The sequence below is a fragment of the Triturus cristatus genome, chromosome 2_1 (genome assembly GCF_964204655.1).
Source record: "Triturus cristatus chromosome 2_1, aTriCri1.1, whole genome shotgun sequence".
NCBI classification, from domain to species: Eukaryota; Metazoa; Chordata; class Amphibia; order Caudata; family Salamandridae; genus Triturus; species Triturus cristatus.
Window position 1 is genome coordinate 785,384,259 of NC_140581.1, and position 19,764 is coordinate 785,404,022.

General features: G+C 45.2%; 1 long non-coding RNA gene across 1 annotated transcript; it reads right to left on the bottom strand.

Moving 5' to 3' along the window:
* Positions 1-6,643: 6,643 nt before the first annotated feature.
* LOC146865875 (uncharacterized) lies at positions 6,644-7,749 on the bottom strand. Its single transcript, XR_014976720.1, has 5 exons — positions 7,699-7,749; positions 7,508-7,588; positions 7,320-7,418; positions 7,161-7,213; positions 6,644-7,063 (listed from the first exon to the last, which is right to left on the bottom strand). It is a non-coding gene; the product is annotated as an uncharacterized LOC146865875 (long non-coding RNA).
* Between the last annotated feature and the right edge of the window lie 12,015 nt (positions 7,750-19,764).

The window sequence follows — 19,764 nt, forward strand, 5'->3', positions numbered from 1 at the left end:
GGCTGTGTGGAGGGTGTCACACCCGACTGAGTGCCTGAACAGACAGGAAGCATCTCGCCCTGCCATCCTGCACTTGAAGACAGCACCCCACGTCCCCATGCAGGCTTGACTCTGCAGCTCTGGTCCAGGCAGTCAGGCCTCCAAATGCTTGGAAGCTGCAGTATTTGCAGGACCTCAAGCTTGGGCACCAGTGCAGAGGGACGGTGTAGGTTTGTGTTGGAGAGCCCCCGCAGCTTTTGATGGTCCAATGTGATAAATGATAATCTAGAGATAGTTTTTCAAATCTTAAGTATATAACCTCTAAAAAGACTGTCCAGATAGCTTTCTGCAGTATACAATCACATAAAGTTTAATTTATTAGGTCTGACTTGAGAGTGCAAGCTGATTTGTTATCAATCCTTTAAAATATAGATAGAGTGGGTTTGGCTGGATGGAGAGAAGTATTATTTTTTTGCCTCATTCTATTGGCTGTTTATTATACCCATCCAACTTCCAGGAAGTTTTTGATATGCGAAAACTACACTCAGTCACTAATCTACTTGTTACATTAAATTCTAAATTTCCTATATGCATTCTATTTGAAAAACAACCCTGATTTGCTATGTTTCCCCAGTACTAGAAAAGACAATAATGTGAGAGGCAGCTTTTGTGCTTGCAGCACATCTAAACATCATTTATGACTAACTATTTTTATGTGCATTGGCACATTAAAGCCAGATCTATTGGCTTTGCCAATGCTTTTTATAATTGCGCCTTCAAGCAACAGTCTGATAGCTTTCTGGGAGTCAGTTTCTTGGTTGGGGTTAACAATGATTGCTAAAGTATTAAGAAATTCTTGGCCAAGTGTTCTGTGCGGAAGTTTTCCATCAAGTGTCTTTCACTTGGAAACTCATCAGAAGTCATGATGGTCTCAGAATTGAGAAAGGGCCATAATTTTTAGTCAAGGACTGTAAGAAATATGGTTATTAGTTGTGTAGAATGAGGTTCCTGTGACATTAAGAATGACTTCGGAGCTCTTGGTCAGACCTTCTTACCAGGATTTTAAGTATCATATGTTGGTCATTTTATTTTCATTGACACTGGGTTCCTCTTTCATAAGCCTAGTCTTCTAGAAAAGAGGTTGACAGGAACCCTCATGTTACCGACCCATCTTTCTGCTGGACTCCACGGCCAAGCTTTTAGCAATGATCTTGCTCTATGGGTTCAGGTTTGGACTGCTAACTCAGACACACTGTCAGATGTCCAGTTTGGTTTTTGCAAGGGAAATGGTACATTGGAGCAGTAGACATGGCTGCTTTCCAAGATATCTAGTTACAAAACGGTTGGATACCGGAGGGTCAGAGGGAGCAAGTTTAGAGACCGCACAGGATTGGATCCCCCAACAAAGTACTTATAACACAGAAAAATCCTGAGGTCTATAAAGGGAAAGAGAAAAGGTGGTATGTATAGTGAGGGAAAGAAGCCTAATGTACGTGGTGGAAGGGCAAAAACTCCGAAAACGTGGTCATACAATCACCCTGGGTAACTAACCCCATCACATGGGATTTTCATCCCAAAGAAAATCTCAAACTCCCAAGGGGCAACAGGACCCTCAGCGAGAGGTGAGAGCTTTATGCTATTGGTATTATGCACTGAGAAGTAGAATGAATCCACATATGAACGGGATGTGAGTGGGGGTTGCAGTGCTAGTGAAATAGTAGTGCAAAAAGGAGTGTATTAAAACTAGTGACGGGACGGCCAGGAGAACTCTGTTAGGCAATGCCGTACCGATGCTAGATTAAAAGGAGTGAAGGCACCACTAATCCGATGTAATCAGTGGAGCAATGTATGAGATAATGGTCGACATGTTTCAGCCGTGGCGCCTAACTAGGCTCGGCTTTCATCAGGACCTAGTAAGCTACTGCAAGAAAGAACGTGACAAAGGATATAGGGGACGCCCTCAAGTTGCTTGTAGGGTGCACGACTCCTCAATGATACATACATCACCCGTATAAACCTCCGGCTGCAGGCTCATTCCAGCCCGGTTCCCCGACGGAGAGAGCGGTGTTCCTTCCTGAGCGGCTGCCAGGTGGAGGTCCTTTTTCCACCCAGTTTATACGGGTGATGTATGTATCATTGAGGAGTCGTGCACCCTACAAGCAACTTGAGGGCGTCCCCTATATCCTTTGTCACGTTCTTTCTTGCAGTAGCTTACTAGGTCCTGATGAAAGCCGAGCCTAGTTAGGCGCCACGGCTGAAACATGTCGACCATTATCTCATACATTGCTCCACTGATTACATCGGATTAGTGGTGCCTTCACTCCTTTTAATCTAGCATCGGTACGGCGTTGCCTAACAGAGTTCTCCTGGCCGTCCCGTCACTAGTTTTAATACACTCCTTTTTGCACTACTATTTCACTAGCACTGCAACCCCCACTCACATCCCGTTCATATGTGGATTCATTCTACTTCTCAGTGCATAATACCAATAGCATAAAGCTCTCACCTCTCGCTGAGGGTCCTGTTGCCCCTTGGGAGTTTGAGATTTTCTTTGGGATGAAAATCCCATGTGATGGGGTTAGTTACCCAGGGTGATTGTATGACCACGTTTTCGGAGTTTTTGCCCTTCCACCACGTACATTAGGCTTCTTTCCCTCACTATACATACCACCTTTTCTCTTTGCCTTTATAGACCTCAGGATTTTTCTGTGTTATAAGTGCTTTCCAAGATACCCAGCAGAAATTCAATAGTGCCTCTGTGAGATCTAGTCTTGGAGGGAAGCCCATTGCCTCCTGCACTTTGAATATAGGTGTCAAGCAAGAGGGCATTCAAAGGCCCTTCCTGTTTGGCCTTTATTTTAAGCATTTGATATATTAGCCAATCAGGAAGACTGCGGAATTGGGTAAGGTTGAGTGTAGGTGATTGCCTCTTCTTTCATACACTGACAATAATGTGCTCCTTCCAACAACTTCTAATTGGTTACAACGGTTAATTACTAGATATGTAACATTCATAGAATTTACTAGGTCTTGACATCCACAAATTCCAAATAATGTCAATCGGACATTCTACACCCTGATGTAAATTGACCTGCATTAATTACCAACTACTTCAAAGAGTGATTCCTACTTACACTTAGAGGTATAGTTTGAGTCTAATTTGCATTGGTCTCCTCCTATGACAGACCTGTAAGGGCTATAGAGTAGTGCCTAATCTGAGCCGGTGGTTTCTGGTGCTCGGCACCCACACTTGATTGGCAACACCGGCACTTATGACTGTCTGCCACATGGTGTGGCTCTTTGTATAGGTTAGAGATAAGCACAACAACAGTTGTTTATTAGTGAAATAGCCTTAAAATGGCAAATAACTGCCACCCAAGCCGTTCTTATAGCTTTGGGGGGCCTGGAATAGTATAAGATTGTCACACTTAGAGGATTGTGAGGCTTAACAGTTGGGTTGGTAGTGCTGGGAAAGGCAATTGGTGGCGCAAGCTGCAGTAGCTTTCTGATGAGGGCCCGGTGGTTATTGTTTCACAAATCAAGCACTGCTGTAGAGTCAGTAGGGAACCTACTCTTTAGGAGATGGAAGAGCACCATACATCCTTCTCTGTTATAGGTTTATAAAGTCAAGACTGAAGCCGTTGCAATTCGTGGGGAAGGTAACTGGAGTTACATCAACTCACAGACAAAGAAGAACAGCTTCCTGAAGAAGTTACTGGCATTCCGAAAGCACTCATATGCCAGCAAGGGGACATGCAAGTGTGAAGCACTGCTAATTTTATTAAGTGGGCCGATATTACAGCACCACTGCAAAACAGACCCCCAGTAACAAAAATGTCCCCCAACGATGCAAAACCAGCCCCCACCCTTCCAAACTCCAGGGTAAATGCCGATGCCTGATAAGATCAATCCAGCCCTGAGGAAAACCAATGTCCTTTGTCCATGGGGAGAGGATGTGGCATAACAAACAGAGCTGCCATATTTGGAGCTAAGGAACCAAGGTGTAAATTTACAAACATTTTTTGCTGAGTTAGCGTCACAAACGTCATGCTAACCAGCACAAAATGGGTTTTTTCAGAATTTATTTTCCAACAAAAAACTTGTTTTGCACTGGAAAGTGCCCTAAAAGTTACTCAAAGCACTGCTTTGCGTTATTTAGCACCTAGGGGGCGTTACATGGGTAATACATGTGTGTTCCCATGCAACCACCAATGCCTTTTGATGCAAAACCCTATCTACAAACAATAGTAGACGAGGTTAACGCCAAAAATTAATGCCATTTCAAAGAAGGCTTTAAAAGGAGAAATGCTTTTATTTCTCTTTTCTTTTCTGGCTTTGCATGCATGCTGCATTGTGCAGCACACATACAAAGTGGGAGAAGTTTTAAATTAAGTCTAAGCATAGTATTTTGCACTGGAAGGGTATCCTTCCAGTACAAAACCTATGTTAGACTCATGCACACACCCTTGCACTATGGCGCAAATGTGTGTGTGTGTGGCACTCGGCAGCTGCAATCAGCGCTAGGAAGAGGGTAGAAAAGAGCCATATCTCTGTAGATATGGTTCTCTCCTGATCCCTCCCTGTCACGCAACACAGGACAGCATTTTTGGCTGCTGTGCTGCGTTCCGTGACTTTTTTAAAAGTATGGCCCCAAGAGCCTCATTTATGGGGAATTGGCGTAGGGCAGCGCTGCAAGTCTTCTTGCTGCACTGCCATACACCAATGTGAGAGGGCAGGAATGCTTTGTACCTATAGAATATGGTATACTCCTGTCCTCTCCTCCTGCGATAGCGTGCAATTTGCTGGCTAGCGCCAACACCGGCACCCTTGTACCATGGTGCAAAGGTGTCTGTGTTGCATAAAGAATTGTTTTTGTGCAGAGAAGGGCACTTCCTGCACAAAAACAATCCCCTGAGACATTTTCCTTTTGCAGAATGCAGTACACATGAAAAGAGGAAAAAACGAGGAGAAATAAAAATATTTCTCCTTGCTACACCAGCCCTTGGGAGACGTAAGGTTTTGGCTCTGCCCCAGGTTTACCTGATTAAATAAATCTGCAACAGCGTCACAATCCATGGATGTTGCTTGGAAAAACCTACTGCAATGTCCAGGAAAGGCCCCCTTGCACAGAGTAAGGCAACACAGTGAATTGCGTCGCCTTGCCTTACTCCATATCTTTGAGGCAATGCAAAGCCACGGAAAGTGGCTTTGAGGGGCCGCACAGATATGATTGAGAGGTTTGAGCAGCCCGACCGTCAGAAAAAGTGACCCTCCTGCCTCTTATATTTAAACCCCCAAGTTCGAGTCATGGCATCGGCTCAACATCCTGTGTTTTTGAGCAAATCACTTAGGGCCTCATTTATGAAAAGTAACGCATCGCTGCGTGAAAACAGCGATGTGTCACTTTTCACTGCGCCCTCCTCGCAACATGCTGGATGCGTCATATTTACAGTATGATGCATCATGTTACAAGGAGTTACAGATATGTCACTATTTCTTACGTATCTGTCGGCGCAAAAATGACGCATTGCGGGAGTGTGTCACGAAAGTGACGCAACTCCATCAATGGGTCATTTCACAGGGGCAAGTTCCATTTCGAGTGCCTGCGTCAGTCTTACGCATTCTGTGAGGCAGGCATAACATATTGACGCATTTGCATCCTAGAAGTGACACACTGAAATCTCATAGATTTCACTGCGTCACTTCTACGAGGCTTACTTGCGTCAAAACGCTCACCCTGCATACATTATACCTGCCGCATGTATAATGTGGGGCAGGGGTTTACAAAGTGATGCATCTAACTAGATGCGTCACTTTGTAAATATGACGCAACATGGCGCATTTTTTATCCTGCTGGTGCGTCACAAAAAGTGACGCACCGGCGGGGCAAAAAGTGACGCAAGGGCTCATAAATAAGCCCCTTAATCTCCCTGTGCCTTCAAAAAATGAAAGTGTCCTTGTGTTCATGTAAAGCGCCCCAATACCTTCGGGTCGAGGTTGCACTACATAAAACAGAAAATAAATTAGTATTGCTCCAGTAGTTCATCACTTTTGCATTGATCCTTCTTGATGGATTAAGCACCTTTTATTTTGATTAAGCTTCCTTCCTGCGCATTACTCCCAGTAGATGGCTCAGTGTAGAAAACATTTCTGAACTAACGATCAGTTGCATGTTTTAACACAGTACCTTCATTACCGTTTGGTGACACCAGTTCCAGATTATTCCTCTTCATACTTTTCTTTTGGGTTCTTGCGGTTATGGTTTGCCTGCCACCAATAAGCAAATAAGCAAGAGCAAAACAAGAGGAAAGAATTTCTGGGCCTTCAGCCCTTGCCCACTGCCAAATGGCCCAATGGCCATTGAAGTGCACTTGCCGTACTTTTTGCAACTCAGGAAGACCCCTTATCGATGCTAATGTCAGTGGGCAAAGAACATTATAGGTGTAAGCGACGTGCCCAGGCCTCAAGTGGGTGGGTATGTCCCGTGTTCCAGTGCCGGATGCAAAGCAGCATAAAGAACAAAATGATTGCCAATGCTGATAAACAATTTAAGTAATCAGAAGACGGCGGAGGAACTTAAAAACAACCACGTCTGTCCTAATTAATAGTATTTATTAAAGGAACATCTTTTTTTGTTCATTTGAATTTTTGCATGGATAATTTAAACACACACAATGGAAAATACCACGATAAATCATTACAAAAATGATATACCACAAAGTTGACAACAATGACTAGACTGCCAATTTAGCAGATATCCCCATTCGCATATTCCCTAAATCATTCATACAACACTCCTCATCCATCAAAAGCACACTCATTCATACATAACACCTTTGGTTACCAGTATCGACAATTTAAATGAACCAAAGGTCTACCCGAACACGGAAAAAGGTTGGTCAATATAATTTAATGTGCATCTATCGTATTATTGGACAATCGATTTGCACTTTAACATCATTCCTTTTACAATGCACAAGAAGCAGCAACTTAAGCCAGTGTTTGGTAAAAAGACGAAAGAAGGTCTACGCGTTTCGAACCCCCAATTGATTTTAACGAAGGGTTTCTCTTCAGGACCAAGACACTGTGAAAATAGAAAGAGAAGAGATTTATACTTGAAATTATGGAATAACCCAAGAGCGCAGCGACGCTACACGTCTCCTATTTATAGCAGTTCTTACCGAAATAACAGCTCACTTATAGGTGCCCTTTCTGTATTCTCAAATAGAGACAACTGAAAATAAAATAAAAAAAAAATTATGAATAGAGATAAAAGAATCTATCAAAGTTTAGTTTGATACTAGTCGTAAAATACAAACCCCAAGTGGGAACAGACTTACTATGATAATGAAGAATACTCCCGTGGTGGAAAAATGAGGCTACTGCCTCTGTTGATCTATTTTCATTTCGCACAAATGAATGGGAGCGCAAGCACAAAGCTGCAATATAAACAAAAAATTTCTAGAATGGGCAAACGAAGGATGGCCATGTATTAAACATTACTTACACAGTGGAGCGAAAAACATACCTTACGTGTGCTTTCATTTTGACCATGCAGGTCAATGAAATACCCAGCAGTCTGTGAAGATCCTTAATGGAACCGGCGAATCTGTAACCGACAGATAAACAATGATTTACTTTGGGCTCATCCGTTACGATGAAAGAATGGAATCGTTCGACCTCAACGCGAACGGGCCGATAACGTGAAATGTTATTTACTGGATTTGTAGGAGAGACTCCGTTCTTAGAATGTTGTTTTCGGCAGGATGTAATTCAATTACAACTGAGTCGACACTTCCGTGTTCCATCTAAAAGGCATTCTGGGAAAACCCGGGATTGTGGGAAATGTAGTTTAAAGTCCAGACGGAATGAAAATTAATCCACTAAATAAACCGGATTTATTCGCGACTGCACTGTTTGAGTAAAATGTTAGGGTACAAACAGAAACGTAAGGTTATTTATGAAAAACTTTTGAAATGGCATAGGTTAGGGATTCATTACCAAATGACACTCCCGTAGATGACACTATGGAGTAGCTGGGAAATATGAAAATAGTAGTACACTGTTATTATGCAATATAAAGAACCTGTCGTTCAATATATTTAATAACTCCATAGATAAAAAACTAGAAAAATGTCGAATAGATTGAAAAAGCGATTATTTACTAACTGCCAATCCTTAAAGCCTATAAATTTCCGATAATTTGTTTAAACCTGTAATTGCAGTGTCAAATTTGACGATCAACATCGATTCACGTTGTGAAAGCTTTAATTCAAGGTCGCCTCCTCGAGGATCACGTTCAACTTTATAGATCATTATCCAATGGAGATCTTTTTCCGTATGTGTCATTTTTTGCCAATGGTTCACAAGTGGTTCAGTCTCGACATTCTTCCTGATCCGGGACTTATGTTGCGTTATTCTGTGTCGAACCTCCTGGTTTGTTTTGCCGATGTACAACATCGGACAAGGGCATACAATTCCATAGATGAAATATTTTGTCTTGCAATTAGAAAAAGTATCATGCTTCCAATGAATCCCTTTATGGGAGAACAAAGCTCCTTCAATCGTTTGGTCGCAACATAAGCATGTACCACACTTATGATGTCCTGTAATAGGTGTTAAACCCATCATTTGTCTTAATGTTGGTTCAATGTTTCTTTTGGATGCTGCCCTGACTATATGATTCGCAATGCTTCTTTCTCTTTTAAAAGCAAATAAGGGGGAACTCTCATGAGCTGGATCCAAGTTATTAACCAGATGCCAATTTTGATGGATCCCTTTTTTAGTTGGTTGGAATTGGGACAAAAGGTAGTAACAAATACTTGGCATTCTGTAGAAGATTTTTCTTTTTTGTTCAGCAATATATCCCTGGGGGTCCACCAGGCTCTCTTCATAGCTGTTTTTACCAATTTCTTGGGGTAACCTCGATCCCGTAGTTTTTTCACAAGGTTATTGGCATGAGTATTGTAATCGTCCTTATAGAAGCAATTCCGCCGAATTCCCTAAAAACTGTCCATAAGGCAGGTTCTCTTTTAAGATTCTAGGATGATTACTCGAGAATAGTAGAGCCTTATTCCTGTCTGAAGGTTTTTTATATAGTGTTGTCACTAGACGTCCTTCAGCCGGATAAACTTCAACATCCAGGAATGGTATCTTTAAAGATGAACAATTAATGCTGAACTTGATATCTAAAGATCTTTGATTGAGCCAGTCATAGAACTGTATCAGTTGTTCACGATTTCCTGACCATGCCAAAAAGATATCGTCTATGACCCGCAGCCAGGTTGTTATAAATTGCTTGAACGGATTATTGTTGTAAATGCATTTATCCTCATACATTGACATGTACAGAACTGCCAATTCTGGAGCAAATGGACAACCCATTGCCACAACTTTTATCTGGTAGAAGATCTCACTACTAAATGTAAAGAAGTTTTTTTTTAGAGCAAAGCTTGCCAATTCAATAATGAATTCAGTGGGTACCCTCACTGGTCTAGGTCTTTTATCCAAAAAATACGATAAGACCGCCAAAGCTTCATCTTGTGGGATTTGAGTATATAATGAAGTGACATCAAGTGTCACCATTATATCTTTGTCTGTTACAAATGTGACACCATCCAGTTTATTAATAAAGTCTGTGGTGTCTTGGAGGTAAGATGGAACCTCCACCATAAATGGTTTCAGAAAAGAATCCACATACTTCGAGATTGGCTCATTCAAGGAGTCACACCCCGAGACTATCAGCCTGCCTGGAGGACTAGTCTCATTCTTGTGAACTTTAGGCAATACGTAAAAAAATGGAATTCTAGGATGCTTATTTTGTAGGTAGTTATACTCTTTCTGGCCTAGGAATCCCTGCTCAAAGCCTTTTTTGAGGATGTCGAAAAGAGAACGCTGAAGTTCGACCGTGGGGTCCTTTGTAATACGTTTGTAGCAGAGCGGATCATTAAAAATTCAAATGAACAAAAAAAGATGTTCCTTTAATAAATACTATTAATTAGTACAGACGTGGTTGTTTTTAAGGTCCTCCGCGGTCTATTGATTACTTAAATTGTTTATCAGCATTGGCAATCATTTTGTTCTTTATGCTATTGGGCTCAGCCTTGCTTATTAGAGGCACACCTATTCGTGTTCTTGGATGGAAAGCAGCAGCAGCACCCCAAGGCAATGAAAACATTATTGTAAGTGCCAATGCACCATTTCTTTTTTCAGTTGTGAGTAAAATGCAAGTAGAGCAGCCATAAGGATGCAGGTATAGTGCACAACTAACAGTGTGTAGTAAGATATGGTATGCATGGTAGATTTTTCATGCATTTTTGGCAACATCTTCATTGCCTAGACCTGCGCATGGAGTGCTTAATTTTATCCAGTGGATACCGGAGGCGACCACAGGCACTAATTTTTAGGTCTTGCCGAGGCAGCATGCATGCAGTGCTCTAGGAGATGACCTTTAGAAGTTGGTCAGCTCTTTTGCACACACTTGTACATGTGGCGGCATCCACCTTGCGGGAGCGAGCAGCGGCGCGCGCAGGGGCCATCTGTTTTTATCTAATGAGCTTTCACTTTCTAGCCGGCTCGGGCGTTTGGAAGCAGCGGCACGCGCAGGGGCCATCTGTTTTACTATTGTTAACAGACAGATAACTTCCCTTAGAGTGCCCTCCGCATCTCTTAGATCATCACGGGATCTGTCCTAGAAACTTTGACCGCTTAGCCTGCTGTTTTTTACTCTATCCAACAAGCATTGTTTTGTTCTTCATCAATTGACCCATTTTATAGGTTTTTTGAGAAAAATGGTTAACAAATTTTGAATAAAACTCAGCCAAACCCAAGAAGGACATGAGTTCATCCTTTGATTTGGGTGCAGGAGATTTCACATGGCATCAACAAGTTTAGCTTTAGGTTTGATCCCACTATCACAAATTTCATGCCCCAAATAGGTGACGGTTTTCTCTGCAAACGTACACTTGCTACCTTCAGCAGCCAAACCATCATCTTTTAGAATCATGAGAAATTCACTAAGAGTTGCATTGTGGTGCGTTTTCTTCTTTCCCATAACTAAGATGTCATCCTGAAAGAAGATGACTTCAGGGATGTGACCGAAAAGTTTTGACATCAACCTTTGGAAGACTGCCGCTGCGGATGCTAAGCCGAACGGCATTCGTTTGAATCTGAAGCATTCAAAGGGAGTGCAAAACGTTGTGAAATATCTGCTTTCTGTTTCTAAGACCACTTGATGGTACGCTGCGGACAGATCCAAAGTGGAAAACCACTTAGCATGCCTGGTAAGAGACAACATCTCATCAATTCTAGGAAGTGGAAATTGATCAACTAGAATGTTGTTGTTCAAGTATCTCAAGTCAACACATAAAAGTGCCTTGCCATTCGATTTGCGGGCAATGACCAATGGAGAAATTCGCTCTGAAGTTTCCACTGGTTCAATAACGTTAGCATCCAACAACTTATCCAATTCAGCTTTCACCTCATCCCTGACTATGAAAGGGATGTTACGTGCCTTATGTCTTTTTAGAATAGCGCCTTCCTTCAGTGGTATCTGGTGAGTAAACCCTTTCAGTTTGCCCATACCACCAGAAAAGACTGAGGGAAATACCTCCAACACCCACTTCTTAGTATTTTCACTGTCAAATGAAATAAGAACTTGGCCCTTGCTATTAGGGTCAAGGATAATATTCATATTTTTCTGATCTTTCCACCCAAGGACTGATGATCCTTCTTTGGCCACGTATAATTTACCAGTAGAGTGTCTACCCTTGAACCGGAACACCAAGATTCCCAGACCCAAGAGATCAATTTTTTCTCCTGTGTAACTTTCTGGTGATATATCATTGGGTTCTAACCAACTACCAATGTTGGATATGAAATGTCTCTCCCAGACATCTTGGGAAATAATAGTGTATGGAGACCCAGAATCTGCACCAAGTTGAATGGAGATCCCCTCTAAAGAAACTTGACACATAGGTTTGGAAGAGAACATGTCAGAAATATTCAGTACAACATTCTTCTTTCAGATAAATTGAGTTTGTACATCTTCATCACTGGAACTAGAATAAGTATTAACTTCTCCCTCTTGTACACATGCTACTTTGCTTTTGGATTTCTTTTTACCTTTTCTATTACAAACTCTGGAAAAGCGTCTGATAATGCCACATTCAAGACACTTGGATGATTTCGCAGGACACTTGTCATAATTAGCTGAATGAAAACGACTTCCGCACCTGTAGCAAATAAGATGACCTACTTTTCTTGGTTCAAAATTCTCTATTTTCTCATTTTCAACCTTGACATTATGGTTACCTTTGTGACTTACTTTACCTTCAGAGATTTTGGCAACCACATCACTATCTTTCTTGTCATGTGACAATGTTATGTTATGTTATGTTATGTTATTGAAATTTGTAGAGCGCTGCAATTACCCGGAGGTGTCCTGGCGCTGTTTAGATACCCTGAGAGTCCTGAAACTGGGGGAGCTAATGGATGGATGACCGGGGTTATTCATTAAGGAACAGCCAGGTCTTGAGTTGCTTTCTAAATGGCAGAAGATCTGTCATGGTCCTGAGATAGAGAGGAAGGTCGTTCCAAGCCTTTGCGGCCCCATAGATGAAACTCCTAACACCCCAGCGAGCTTTCCTAATGCTCGCTGGGGTGTTAGGAGTTTCATCTATGGGGCCGCGAAGGCTTGGAACGACCTTCCTCTCTAGATCTCCAGATTAGCTTCTTTTGACCGCAGGCTTCTACCCGGCACATACCAGTGTAGTCGGTCCTTTAGGAATTCTGGGCCTAGGCCATGCAATGCCTTGAAGGTCATGGTCAGTGCCTTGAACCGAATTCGGCTTTTGACAGGGAGCCAGTGCAAGGTTTTTCTTCCCAAGGAAGCCGAAGCAAATCTTGAGGAGCCCGTAAGTAGACGGACTGCAGCATTCTGAAGAATCTGTAGTTTACTCAATGCTCTGTGTTGCGCGTTTAAATAAAGTCCATTGCAGTAATCCAGTCTAGCCAAAACCAGCCCCCTGACCACCATGTGTCTGCTATCCTGGGGCAACAGGGGTAGCACTTTCCTCAGCATCCTGATGGTGTACATAGTTTTGGATGTCACCTCCTTAATATGATGCTCTAGCGTCAGTCTATCATCGAGTATTATGCCGAGGTTTTTGGCTTTTGCAACCGGAATTGGGAGCGTACCCATAGAATCGGGCCAGCAGGCCGGGGTCCAGAAATTGGAGGTGTTTCCGAACAGAATAACCTCAGTTTTCTCTGATTTCAATTTGAGGCAGTTCTTTGCCATCCAGCTCCCTAATGCCAGCATGCACTCCCGCAGACGTCCTTCCGTATCAACCTCCCCCCTGGAGTCAGAGATACCACAATTTGAGTATCATCTGCGTAGGAGGTGACACCAAATCCATATGCGCCAATAACAGGTGCCAGTGCGCTCACATAAATGTTAAAAAGGGTGGGGCTAAGTGATGACCCCTGAGGGACACCACAAGGTGTGGAAAAAGGTTTAGACTTGAACTCCCCCAGAGTTACCACTTGTCTTCTATCGTTTTTAAGCGATTAAGAAGTATAGAGTGGTGGACCGTATCAAATGCTGCGGACAGATCGAGCAGGATCAGTGCCGCCTTACCTCCCTGATCCACTGCCTCCCTAATCTCTTCCGTGGCTTTAACCAAAGCGGACTCCGTACTGTGACCTGGCTTGAAGTCATATTGAGCAGGGTCAAGCGCCTGTGTATCTACCAAGAAGAGACTGAGTTGTCTGTTCAAGAATTTTTCGACCAGCTTGGCCGGTGGGGGAAGTCTGGCGATCGGGCGAAAGCTATTAGGATCATTGGTCGGAAGGTTGGATTTTTTTTAGTAATGGTAAAATCGATGCTAGTTTCCACTGCCTTGGAAAGAGACCAATTTCAAACATAAGATTAAATATGCTTGTAAGCCTCTTTGCAATCAGACCCGAAGCCAGTTTAGCCACCCTGCTCGGGCAGGGGTCAAAAGGGGAGCCTAAGTTAATTTCCATCAAGCCTTTTTGTATATCCAGTGTAGAAATTGTCCGGAATTTGTCAAAGGTTGGGCCGGAAACATGCTCTGACCTCGGGCATTTCCTGCTCACGTCCATAGAACCAGTACTTTCCCCACTAAAAACCCCGAAAATAACTTCCACCTTGGCCAGAAAAAATTCGGCCAGGTCTTCACATAGTTGTTGGCTCGGTTGAACCGGACTTGGCTTTGGTGATGCCAACATCGCCACCATCTTGAACAGTTCTTTTGCTGCGTTTCTAGACTCTAAAATTTGAGCGGCAAAGTATCTTTGTTTGGCTGACGCAATTTCTTGTTTATAGGTCTGCAGGCCAATTTTATACGCTTTTTTCTCGGCTTCTTTATAGTTGCTCCTCCAAGCGCGTTCAAGCTGCTTACAGTTGAGCTTTTGGATCCTGAGCTCCTGCGAGTACCATGGGGCGGAGGGTTGTGCTCTCTTTGGCCTTAGTACTTTAATCTGAGCCAGTCTGTCACAGGCCTGCTGTAGCCAGCCCGTATAATTTTGACAAGCGCTCTCCACTTCATCTGACATACAGGCTGCTGAGGAGGATAGCATCATATTAATAGAAGCTTCCTCCACCTTATTCCAGGCTCGGATTTTTATATTGTTTTTTCGACCAATGGTTTCCTTACCAAGATTGCCCAGTCGTATCTCAAACTGAACTGCAGCATGGTCGGACCAGGCCAGAGGGAGAAGGCCCTGGAAATGAAGATTACTTTGGTTGGAAAAAATCCCATCCAGGGTATGCCCTCCCATGTGCCTAGGTCCTTCAACCTGCTGCCTAAGATCCGCTGACAGCATAAGGTCATGCAAAGCCATGGTGTCCCCATCGTCCCTTGATTCTAGGTGGAAGTTAAAATCTCCCAGGACTGTAAAGGCCCTGGAAAGCAGCCCCTCCTCCAATAACATCACAACGGAGGCCAGTAAGGAGTTCCGGGTCCCAGGTGGCCTATACACAAGACAGCCCTTAAAATATTGGTGATGGGTTAACATGAGATAAAACAATAGTGCTTCACAAGTGTCCATGGGGATGGGTTGGAAGGATGCTTTGATGGAATGGTGATATATCACCGCCAAACCTCCGCCTTTCCTTAATGGCCTATCCATAGTATAGGAAAGGAAATCTGGGGGGGTGGCCTTCACCATGTCTGGCCCTGCAGATGGATCGGTCCATGTTTCCGTTATGAAGGCTACCTTAACCTTCAGTTCCTCCATAAGTCTAGCACATTCAAGGCTATGCTTGACTAAGGACCTTGCATTTAACAAAATGCAAGCTAAAGAGCGATCCTTCTTGGTCTCGGCCTCTCCCCTCTTCCCTTCCTTAATGGAAATGGGGATGTTAAGAATCCTCGGAATACTGGAGGCACAGCCAGAACAGTAGTCGGGGGGAATTAAGGGCAGATCCGTCGGTGCCAGGCAAGGGCAGTTTAAGGTGGTCCCCTTTCTAAGGTTCAGCAGGGTTAGGGTGTCATAACTGAGGATAGGCTCGGTAAGCGGGCGGAAACCGGCAGAGTCCCTGGCGCTTGGCGCTGAGCTGGCGCAGACGGGCGCAGACGGGCTTGCCTTAGGCGTGCCTTCGGCGCGCCAGCGGTGCACCCGCTGCGCGCGTCCGCTGCGCGGTCGCACCAGGTCATCAATTTATACGCCGTCAGGGAGCCTAGCCCGCTGACCTGCGTACATCGAAGATGGCGGTCCAAAGTCTAGAGCTCCGCCTCTATCCCCTACGTGCCCCTAAATCAACTAAAAACAGGATAAAAGCATGTAGCAGCAATATATCAGCTAAAAAGATGTGTGCAAAATAAGATTTGTGCAAATAAGCAAAGAACGCTCACGAGTCACTCAATAATGCTCCCGGCTCAGGCCTCAGGAGTTCTAGACGCTGCGCGCTCGCGCCAGGTCGTCAATTTATACGCCGTCAGGGAGCCTAGCCCGCTGACCTGCGTACATCCAAGATGGCGGCCCAAAATCTAGAGCTCCGCCTCTATCCCCTACGTGCCCCCAAATCAACTAAAAACAGGATAAAAGCATGTAGCAGCAATATATCAGCTAAAAAGATGTGTGCAAAATAAGATTTGTGCAAATAAGCAACGAACGCTTGTTAAATGGTAGCGGCGGTTTCAGTCGATAACCTTTCAAGTATTGCCCGGCGGTAATCGCCTCTCATACCACTCGATAATTTACCAATGAAAGAGGCAGGCGCCGGAGACTGGAAGGCAGGAAACAAAGTTTTATTCCGTCGGAGCAGAACACATCAGATCAGACAGCAAGGTATCGTCACGAGGTGCTCTAACTGCATCTCTGAGACCTGGTCTCTTATACACAGGTTTATTGCTTTATTACATATGGTACATTCTTATTGAGACTTTGATGTACGGAAAGACATTCCTTGGAACCCCCACTTCAAGCTCGTTCCCACACATATCTACAGTAGAAGTCCCCACCCCACCCACAGTAGGAGATGGCTATCACGCAGCTGGATATTCCGCCAATTCCCGGGGGTGTGTGCTACCGGCCGGGTCTCAAGGGGTCGGGGCTTTGATCCACCGTAATCCCTTTGATGTGGGGTGTTTCCCTTACAGTAGTGGCAATAAACTGCATCCGCAGGGCTAGGTGATGGCCTGGGATCGGTTCGGACAATGGGGCGCAGAGGAAGGGGGTTTATCAAAGAGGAGCATGACCATGTATGGGATGTCGGTCAGGTGTGGGATGTGGTTCCATTGCAGGGTCGCGCTGAATGAGAGGGTTTATGGCCCGTGTATGAGAGAGCGGGGGTGGCCGGCGCGCGGGGGATACCTGCAGCGTCAGGGGAACGCGCTGGCGATCGACAATGAGCGGGGGAGAGAGCGGGGTGCCTAAAATGGCTGTCGTGTGCTCGCTGTGTGTGGCATTGGGGAGAGGCAAGATGGCGCAGATAATGTTCAGTTTGCAAGCTAAATTTCCACAGTCCTCCCTTTTAACATATCTCGCCAGCTTGTCTAGTTCGGATTTATCCCCATAATACTGCGGACTTCCACCTCATAAAGAGCTTTCACCCGCTCTGCTTCAAAGTTCAAAGTTCAAAGTCTTAGGGCAGATGCAGTTCATAAAAAGCGAACATAAAGGTGGCAGACACTGAATCCCCAAGCAACATCCACATAGTATCACAACCGGTATTAGGATAAATGAAAACAGCCTCCATCCCCAACTTTTAATAGTGTCCCAAAACCAACTCCCAAGTGACCATCCTTCCTGCTCCTGATGGACCTCTGCGGAAAGTCTGTGGAGGTGTTCAATTGCTTTGTAGACTGAGGGTGAGTTATCCGGTACGTAGGTACAACAGCTGGACCCAATGATGCGGCATGCTCCTCCACGATAAGCCAGAACCACATCTAGAACAAGGCGGTTCTGAAGAGCCACCAGGCGGACGGCCTGAAGTTCGGCGGTGTTGTTGGCAAGGGCGCCAGCTGTAATGTTCATTGCTGTTTCGACTGCCTGGGTTAAGTGGCGGATGGCGCGGCTGTTTACCATTGGACCCCAGAGTGGAACAAGTCCCTTTACTGCATCCAGGAACTGTGCTCCGGTGGAGTCGGCTTGTACAATGTCTTTGGCACGTTTCTGTCGGTGATGGTTTGCTGGAGCCACAAATGTCGGGGGAAGGACAAAAGCGATGTAGCAGGTGCCTCCCCAACCTTTCGGGAGCCAGGTGTAGGCCTTAGTACCACAGATGAAGTACATATTCGGGGAGGCAACAAAGGAGGGTGGATCGACTGAATCCAATGTTCGGGTGATGAGGCAGGAGCTGTGGCCCACCAGCTGCGCCCCCAGGCCCTCGAGGCACACAAATCCAGTGATGTTGATGACGGTTAGGGCCACTGTCAGGGTGGCGGCCGTTCGTTTCCGGAGGTAAGAGAAGGTAGGTCTGGCTGGGTTGTTGAACACTTGCATTTCAACTCGTTCTTTGGCAGGGATGTCCAGGTGGAAGGAAGTGTTTGACTTCAGAGGGCAGAAGAGGGCAGAGGTTTTTCCAGTTTTGTTCAGCCAGAACCCATGGTAGAAGTGTGACACAGTTTTGCCGGAAGTGGCATTGTCCTTGTAGCTCTCCTGCAGGAGGATTAGCCAGGCGAGGCAGGAACCATGGACAGAAAAAGGTGAAGGGATGAAAGGGATTGAATGCCCAGTGGCATGTGGTAGCAATCCACAGATCCAGAGCGGCTCAGGGATTGTCGGTCTTTGTCCAGAAGTTCCTCTTGGGCGGTGATGTTGTCCGTGGTTGTCAGGGTCGGTGATACCTTCTTGCAGTGGTGTGCATGCAGCCAATTGCGTTTCCCCTCCACTCGAAGAGCTGTTCGGGTGGTGATCAGGACTTGCAGGGGGCCCGTCCACCGGGGCTCCAGACTCTTGGTGCGCTGGAAGTTACGCACTAAGACGAAGTCACCGAGTTGGATGTCGTGTCCGGGGCCCCTGGAGACATCGGGAATGGCGTGCAGCACCTGCTGATGGATAACAGACAACGTTTTAGTTAGATTGTACAGATAGTCAGACATGAGGACGTCCGGGACGTCGTGGATGGATGTTGGTTTCGGTGCAGTCCAAAGGTTCATGGGCCGCCCGAAGACGACCTCGTAGGGGGTTAAGTGGTGTTTGGTGGGGGTGGAACGCATTGATAGCAATGCTAGCGGGAGAGCGTCTGGCCATCTTAGTCCTGTGGTGGCGACTATTTTTGCTATCTTAAGCTTCAATGTGGCATTGTGTCGCTCAACCAAGCCTGCAGATTGGGGATGGAAGACCGCATGGAATTTCTGTTTTACACCCAACACTTTTAAGATGAGTTGGATAACTTCGGCTACGAAGTGGGGGCCGTTGTCGCTCCACAAAATTCGACAAAGGCCGTATCGGGGGAAGAATTCCTTTAGTAGTACTTTTGCGGTAGTCATGGCAGTGTTGTCGTGGGTTGGATAGGCTTCCACCCACTTGCTGAAGGCACACACAACGACAAGTACGTACTTCAAACCTTGGCACCTTTCTAACTGGACATAGTCCATTTGTAGGACTTCAAAAGGGTGATTGGGGACCCCGAACCCTCCCCGGGGCACAGCAGTTCCTTTCCCAGGGTTGTGTTGGAGGCATACTAGGCATTGTTGGACCAGACGTTTGGCTGAGTCTGGGATCTTGTCGTTGTGCCAGACTTTTGAGATGAGTTCGATCATGGGGGCAGACCCTATGTGTGCGGGGGAGTGTGCCATGGTCAGCATGGGGATCAAGTATGAGTCTGGTAGCAACCATTTGTTCGAGTCTTTAGTCCGCCAGCAACCATCATCGTCCTTCAATCCCACCCGTGCCCATTCAGTTAACTCGTGTGATGTACTGGCTAATTGGATGTCCCTAATCGTTTCCCTAGCATCCTTCCATTTCTCAGCTTGTGACCTGGTCACGTACATACGGGTCGTGGACCTATTCTCGGCTGTGGTTCGGGCAGTAATGTCAGCTAGTGCATTTCCCTGTCCTATAATGTCTGTCACCTTCTTGTGTGCTTGGCATTTGATCACAGCCAGCCGTGTGGGGAGGAGGACCGCTTCGGTCAGGGCAGAGACTAGATCTCCATGCAGGATGGGTGTGCCATGAGAGGTCAGGAATCCCCTCTCTTTCCATAAGAGCCCAAAGTGGTGAACTACCCCGAAGGCATACTGACTGTCTGTGTAAATGTTTGCGGTTGTCCCTGCTGCCAGAATGCATGCTCGTGTGAGAGCAATTAGTTCC